Here is an 8,573-nt window from a genome sequence, read left to right as displayed (position 1 = left end):
AACGATTGTTACTAATATGGTAGGCGGGATGGGACGGCAGTCATTACAACAAAGGTGTTTTCGGATGCGGCGAGATCTTTCCACGAAATTTCAATCACCAACCTCCTTCTCTGATTGTGAAAATATTTTACTGTCGCTGGCCTACTGAGGGAGAAATGGTCATAATAAAATAAGAGAAATCAGAGCTAGTACAGAAAGGTTAAAGTATTCATTTTTCTCACGTGCTAATAGAGAGTGGAATGAATGGGGAAATCTCTGCGACGCACTTAAATGTGACGTGCAGAATAGTTATGTAGATATAGTTAAAGACAGAGATATACGAGGAGCAGGAAACGAAGATCCCTAACCAATAACCGCAACTCACTATTTAGCAGACGAATCAGGCGTTCCATTTCCTCACGCGTAAATGTTTTCTACACGAGAATAACTGCACTACCTGTCAGGACGGAGCCTGTTACTAAGCAGGATGGATCGCACCGTATGGTTTTCTACGGACTAGTAACCTGTCATCGAAGTATATTGCATCCTTTTAGTGACATCTTTTTCCCGTCAAACGCCCGTGGTCGCTCTGACAAGGGAACCTGCCCATCGCACTCCCCTCAGATTTAGTTATAAGTTGGCACAGTGGATAGGCCTTGAAAAACTGAGCATCAATCAATCGAGAAAACAGGAAGAACTTGTGTGGAACTATGAATAAAATTAGCAAAATATAGAAAATGAGTAGTCCATGCGCATGATAGGCAACATCAAGGATAGTGTGAACCAAGGAGCGCCGTGGTCCCGTGATTAGCGTGAGCAGCTGCGGAACGAGAGGTCCTTCGTTCAAGAACTCCCTCGAGTGAAAAGTTTATTTTTAGACAATTATTATGTGTCCATCAGAATGAGATTTTCACTCTGCAGCGGAGTGTGCGCTGATATGAAACTTCCTGGCAGATTAAAACTGTGTGCCCGACCGAGACTCGAACTCGGGACCTTTGCCTTTCGCGGGCAAGTGCTCTACCATCTGAGCTACCGAAGCACGACTCATGCCCGGTACTCACAGCTTTACTTCTGCCAGTATCCGTCTCCTACCTTCCAAACTTTTCAGAAGCTCTCCTGCGAACCTTGCGGAACTAGCACTCCTGAAAGAAAGGATATTGCGGAGACATGGCTTGGCCACAGCCTGAGGGATGTTTCCAGAATGAGATTTTCACTCTGCAGCGGAGTGTGCTTCGGTAGCTCAGATGGTAGAGCACTTGCCCGCGAAAGGCAAAGGTCCCGAGTTCGAGTCTCGGTCGGGCATACAGTTTTAATCTGCCAGGAAGTTTCATGTGTCCGTCAGTCCGTCCGATGCGAGGTAACTGCGCCGCAATATGGGGACGCTACACCTAAACAAACATCGAAACAAAACATATGTTTTGACAGGACACAGGGAAAACTGTGCGACTGTGAAACTGTTGCATTCATTTGTTGCAGTTCATGTGACAACCTCTTATGTAGTCATCACTTTTTTGGGAGTGATTATCACATTCACAAGAAAACCTAAATCGGGCAAGGTAGAAGAATCTTTTTTACGAGTACCCATTCGCCAAGTGTACAAGTTAGGTGGGTCGACAACATATTCCTGTCATGTGGCGAACATGTCTTCACCAGTGTCGTATAGAATATATCAGACGTGTTTTCCTGTGGAGGAATCGATTGACCTATGACCTTGCGATCAAATGTTTTCGGTTCCCACTGGAGAGGCACGTCCTTTCGTCTACTAATCGCACCGTTTTGCGGTGCGGTCACAAAACACAGACACTAAACTTATTACAGTGAACAGAGACATCAATGAACGAATGGGACAGATCACAACTTTGCGAAAATAAAGAAAGTAAACTTGTCACCCGAGGGAGGGCTTGAACGAAGGACCTCTCGTTCCGTAGCTTCTCATGCTAACCACGGAACCATGGCGTTCCTGACCTCAGCCCTTCCTTGATGTTGGCTGTCTTTCACAGGACTACTTAGTTTGTAATTTTGATTTTTTTTCGTAGTTCCACACAACTTCTTCCAGTTTTCTCGATTGATCTGTGTTCAGTTTTTCAAGGCCTATCCACTGTGCCAACTTATAACTAAATCTGAGGGGGGTGCGATGGGGAGGTTCCCTTATGAACACTGTGGGACTTAACATCTGAGGTCATCAGTCCCATAGAACATAAAACTACTTAAACCTAACCAACCTAAGGATATCACACACATCCATGCCCGAGGCAGGCTTCGTACCTGCGATCGTAGAAGTCGCGCGGTTCCAGACTGAAGCGCCTAAAGCCGCTCGGCCACATCGGCCGGCTCAAAGCTCGTGTTCTTGCGCCTGTGTTCTATGACCCGATGCAAATAGATGTACAGGAGTGGGGCGATGGCTTCTATGAGGCATTGTGAAGATGCTGCTTCTCACTTTTTGTTGTTGTTTTTGTAACGGTGGCGAGGAAAAGAAATCGCTTGCCAGCAGCAGGTAGTACAGTTACATCGGCATGCACTGGGCTACGGCAGCCGCTCCGATCGCAAGCCAAGCGTAAAACGGGCGGAGCCACTTGTTATTTAAGCGTGGTACCCTTCACTAGCGAGTCAGTCCTCCGCAATATACACCGAGCCAAAAACATTACGGTCACTGCCCGTTGCGAGATTGAACGCACCTGCCGGAGTTGCGGTCACGTGATGCAGTAAGGAAAGTATATGAGCGTAGCAGAGACGAATGAGGTTATCTTGCTAGCGCTGATACGAGCCGCAAATGAGGAGTTTCACCGGTATAAGTGACTCTGACAAAGGTCACGTTGTTGTGTCACATCGCCTGCGAACGGGTATCTTGGAAACGGCGAAGCTGACCGGCTGTTTGAGTCGTGTGACCACTTACGAGAAGTAGTTGAAGAATGACGAAACCACGAGAAGGCAACAAGATGATGTAGGCCCGCGCCTCGTGACAGAACGTGTAGGTCAATGGCTTTCCCGCCCTGTAAAGAAGAACAGATATAGCCACAGAATACTGTTGCACGGCAGAACAGTAATCAAGTGTAGGAATCAAATATTTTTAGAACCGGCTGGGACGATGCTAAGTGGAACACTTCCACCGAATACGCAACGCTGGGGTAAACAATGCCAACATCCGGAAAACGAGGTAGAAACCGACATGGAGCAGACTTTAATGTCGAGTGCTGTTTACGTGTCACGTGGAAATTGTGTGTCAATCTTCTTATAACCTTTTCATCAAAATTATCCAAATGTAAAACTTTGTTTTCTTTCTTCCACGTCTTTCCTGATGTAGTGATGCCTTGCGAAGTAGCTGTAGCTAAGTTTATCCCCACTTTATTTATTCTCTTTCTTGTGCGATGGGAAATGCCAGTGGCTGCTGTCATTGTAAGCTTTTTTGTGCGATTTTTCAAATTTATCTACCCCTTCCCAATACGAAGTTTTTGACATTCCACATGATCTTCCGCTCCTTACTGTGATGCCACGCTGTGTAGAAAAGGGATATCAATCAGGACGCTGAAAGCACCGAAGTCGGTAAGCGGCAGACAGTTGACAACAGACAAGGGAAATGTCCAATCCGACATGTAGAAACCCGCTCTGAAATTTTTCATACAAAAATAATACACTGAAAGAGATACGGAGAAGATTTTAGCTACTAAGTCATGAACACCTTGAAAATTGTCAAATATGAATTCTATGACAAATTCTTATTCAGGAATTCCAGCGGCTGGCATCAGTGGATTACTGTTTCAGCAGATTCGTGTTTCACGAACATCAATCCAAATTAGGACCAAAAATTAAAGAAAAAGACTATTTACGTGCTAAAATCTTATAATCGGCGTAGCAAAATAAGAAAGAATGTTACATCCGAAACGCCTTCTTACATTTGCTTTTGTTGGACTCTTGGCTTGGATACAACGAGACCTCCGTCTCAATTACGGCGATGAAACGGACTTCGGATTCGACCCCTGGCTAAGAGTGTCATTCAGCCCGTCGATAAAAATATTTTCAACAGCGTAAAGCATTTTTCAGAAGATTGCCGGGTGATATAATTTCCAGCAGCTCTTTGTTATTTCATGTTTGTCAGGGGAACAGTATAGTTTAACTTCAGTCATTTGTGCATTGCCAGTTTGCATCAGCACGTTTTATGAATTTGATCATATATGCCTAGTACACAGCACAATATGCAAGACAACGCCATGACCATTTCTCACTCAGTGAACTTACTGAATGCATTAATTTTTCTTTTATCTGGTACGCCTGGTATATGGAAAATGTTTGTTTTCGTCATCCAGTATACACTTCGCATTTTTGCAACAATTACATTAAATAATCAAGGAGTTGTTTCATTGTTAGGAAACTGTACATTATTCAGAAATTACTGCAAGAACTGTGCTACCGGAAATGTTATAAAGTATTCAATGTCAACAAATTAAAGTCCCGATTGACGGGAGACATCTGCAGTGTAACATCATACAGTGCCTTGCATTTCTTTCTCTGCTAGTGAGTTGTGTAACAATTGTATCTGCAACAGCAGGTGAATAAGACACCCAACCAAGACTAATAAATGGTCTTTTCCTATTAACGTTAACCATGGTTTCAATGGATTTAAACCAGTCTTCTTTAGAAGGACAAGAAACCTGCATACAATGTAAAACATAAATTACAATCAAAACATCACGGACCAATATTACGTGTCATACGGAAACAACTGCGTACAACAGATGTATGCTTGTCACAAACAACATGATATGTACCAACATAGGACAACTATTACTTACGAATTCCACGTTAGCAAACAGTCATTTATTAAAGCACTCTGACATCTCCCCATGAAATGTGGCGGCAACGATCTGTACATCCATTTGTAAAAGTTAAGGCGCCTAAAATCAGGGCTTGTCACATCAGTAAAGTCAATCACATAAAATGCCAAAACGTTACATGCCGACTGAGGGCGAATGGAGAACTTGATCACGAGGAAAACAAATCCTGAGAGACAAGCGCCGATAGACAGGTACACTTGGCGGCATAAACAGCCAATAATCGTCAGTATATTAAAATTAATCACAGAATTACAGAAATATACCATAAAAATCAACGACCATAGAAAAGACAAATACAAAAAAAGATACTTACATTATCATCAGTATATTATCGTACGAAAATAATGACGTTTGCACATAGGTTCGTTATTGCAAGCATAATGACAGTAAACAGATTAATACGACCTACAGTACATAATCGTAAGGAAAGCAATAATGCTAGTGCATAAGCACGCTGCCGGCCAGTGTGCCCGAGCTGTTCTAGGCGCTTCATTGTGGAATCCTGCCTCGGGCGTGGATTGTGTGTGATGTCTTTAGCTTAGTTAGGTTTAAGTAGTTCTAAGTTCTAGGGGACTGATGACTTCAGATGTTAAGTGCCATAGTGCTCAGAGCCATGTGAACCATAAGCACGCTGTTAAACATAACGACAGTTAAGAGCAAAAACTCATGGGTCCTTGTATAGTGACAAACGTAGCAAGAGCAGGTGACGTCAATATCTTAGTACAGCATAAACTTACAAACGCAACTGTACGCACAAAAATTGTGTAGTAGGATTTTGAGGAAATATTCGTAAAGGCTACCGGCACCGGTATGAAGATTTTCTTGGGAACAGTATGTGTTTGAAATCATCGAACATTGTTTGCATGCGAGATACAGCTGGTCGTTCAGCAAATGCCCGTCTTTGCGCTCTAGATGTTTCTAGATCTCTAATTGTTACCAAAGGTCCATCCTACGCCCTTCGACCTTTCTGTGAAGAATAACTCTGTCTTCTAAGTTTTTAAGCGTGTGATTGGCAATCAGTATATGTTCATCAAACTGAGATTTATGTATGTTTGTTCCTTTCTTTCTTGACAGATGGTCTCTATGTCACGTCCTCACAACGCTGCCTGTTTGACCAATGTAATAGCAAGGGCAACTGTTGCAGGTTAATTTACAGGCACCTGAATTTGAAAACGAGTCACCAGTATTTTCTTTTAGGGGCGCAGTCCGGAACCGTGCGACTGCTACGGTCGCAAGTTCGAATCCTGCCTCGGGCATGGATGTGTGTGATGTCTTTAGGTTAGTTAGGTTTAAGTAGTTCTAAGTTCTAGGGGCCTGATGACCACAGCAGTTGAGTCCCATAGTGCTCAGAGCCATTTGAACCATTTTGAACCAGTATTTTCCGCTACATGCAAACATCTTCCCTGCAAACTATTGTCTTTAGAGAAGGAAACATTACAATTATATTTATTCACTAGAAGACGGTTAATCCTGTACGAAACATTTCCCATGAAGGGAATGCATATGAATTTCTTGTTGTGGGAGGAAATATCGTTGCGCATATTCGAACATTTTGGAGAGGTTCTCTTTCTGAAGATGTGATCTGCCATGCCCTGGTCATACCAGTCACTGACTGCGATCGATTTAATGACCTTTAACTCATTTAGCTGATTGGCAGACTATAAAGAAGTAGTTACAAGACGGTGAAAGCTGGAATGATAACACACTAGTTTATGAGCCTCTGGATGCGCAGACTCATCAGGGATAATATTGTCTGAATAAGTTCGCTTCTTCCTTCTGCAGAAGGAAACATGGTTAAGGTTAATCGGAAACCACCATTTATTCCCACTGGTTTGCTTTCTTATTCATCTGCTATTCTGTAACCGTTGCTGAAGTGCCGCCATGTTCAACACCTCTGCTACAGTTTCGTTTCCGATGTGAACTGCAAGTTATTAAAAAAAAATAATGATTTAAGACATTTTTGGTTTGATCTAAATGCTTAAAACTCTCGTGTGTGCATCTTGGAGTTGGCGCTACATAGCGCTACGTTCGCTTGTCGCGATTATTCGCCAAATCGCGCACTGCAGTCCGTTTAAAATTACTTGATAACTGATACTTCACACGTTGTTGTCGGTTTCCTAAAAACAGAGCACTCGGCGTCGTGGCAGGACCGTTCGCTGTTGCCAAACTGCCACAACTATTATTCATTTAACCTCCAATTCCTTGTTCAGCTTTCTTTTTGGTGTGTCTCGATCCCGAATCCTGGAAACACACACACACACACACACACGCACACACACACACAAACGAAGCTAAAGAGATACACACGTTTCATACACTGTACTAACCAAACATTACGGGATCCTTCCCGCAAGATACGGTCCAGGGTAATGAAAACAGTTATTATAGTCAGAGATATCCGCTTACTTTAATTGGATCACCAGTCATAAATATAATGATACTCAGCATTATAATGGTTTAGTGCAATGTTTAGCGTATAGGGCCGCAGTAATGAAGGTTGTAGGTTCGAAACTCGTAAAATACATCCAAATGTTTTGTTTTTCTAAATTTAATCAAAAGATTATGACTTTTAGTTTATTCAGTTTGTGTAAATGCAGTTCTTTTTTACTTCTAGTACTTTTCAGCGTCCTTTTCATTGTCGTGTTGGCTTTTTTGTTTGCTCTTATTTTTCTGCCTATAATTCTTCTTTCGTTTGGAATCTACTTATGTCGCTTATAGTCTGCAATCAAGTGTCAAACAGGACTGCTCATCAGTTGGTAAAGCGGCAGCCCGTGTAGTCACTGAGAGGATAGTTTCAGGTAATTAGTGAGGATGGGGAATTATAGTTTACTTTTAAAGTTGAAACTAAACATTTTATGTCTTGAGTTTGTTCGTAGAGGTTAGACTTAAACGCTGTGAAAAAAGATCGTGATTTTAGTTTTTCCGCAGATTATTTCCATTTTCTCGAATACACTGTACATCGTGAGGTTGTAGCTAGGTTAGAAAGTGAATTTCAATTCAGCTCTTCAAAACGCGGTGTCTGCTTCAGTTCAGTCGTTAGTCACTTGAAATCGACTTTCAACAGCCTATCTCCCATGTCCGTCATGCGTAGCGGGAGTCACTTGCGACACTGCTCAGCGTTACACATTAACAGCATTTGTGAAGTGACCCGCTGTGTGTGTGTGTGTAGCGTATAATGTAGCAGTAGCCGGCAGCGGATGTGGCAACACTGAAGTGACAAGCGACGGACGTCATCAATCAAGTAATTTTAATCGTGCTGTAGGCAGGAAGGGCTGTACAAACCGCCGTTCTAAGCGGATATTCGTGCGGCAAAAATAAGTAGCTTTAACATTTTTTAGAAGTACTTTCAGGGCACCTTAGCAGCTAAAATTTTGACATCTATTCCTTTCGGTGTGGAGAATCTCAGAGCCGATTGCGACATCAACAAAAAGGATACACACAGAAAAAAAATATTTTTTTGTGATGGTCAGATCGACGCAAAATTGCCTATAGATAACCTGGTGAATGATGATTCTTGAGACTTCTAACACTCCAACTCCTGGAATTGTGATGTGGAGAGCTATTGGATATCAGTCGGATAATAAGTTGCCGTTTCTTTAATCTAAGAATAGATGATCAATGCAGCTATCAGCTATCTCTGTGTAATGTATTGTCTGTATAGACGTGTATCTGTTGTCTTTAAGATCTCTTCACCTTCACACATAAGTCTACACAGTAAAGTAAGGCCCTCCCAGTTCTTGGCTGATCCGTAATAAGACAGGAGAA

Source organism: Schistocerca gregaria, chromosome 4, assembly GCF_023897955.1.
Source record: "Schistocerca gregaria isolate iqSchGreg1 chromosome 4, iqSchGreg1.2, whole genome shotgun sequence".
NCBI lineage: Eukaryota > Metazoa > Arthropoda > Insecta > Orthoptera > Acrididae > Schistocerca > Schistocerca gregaria.
The sequence above is the reverse complement of the archived record's forward strand: the minus strand, read 5'-3'. Positions refer to the sequence as shown.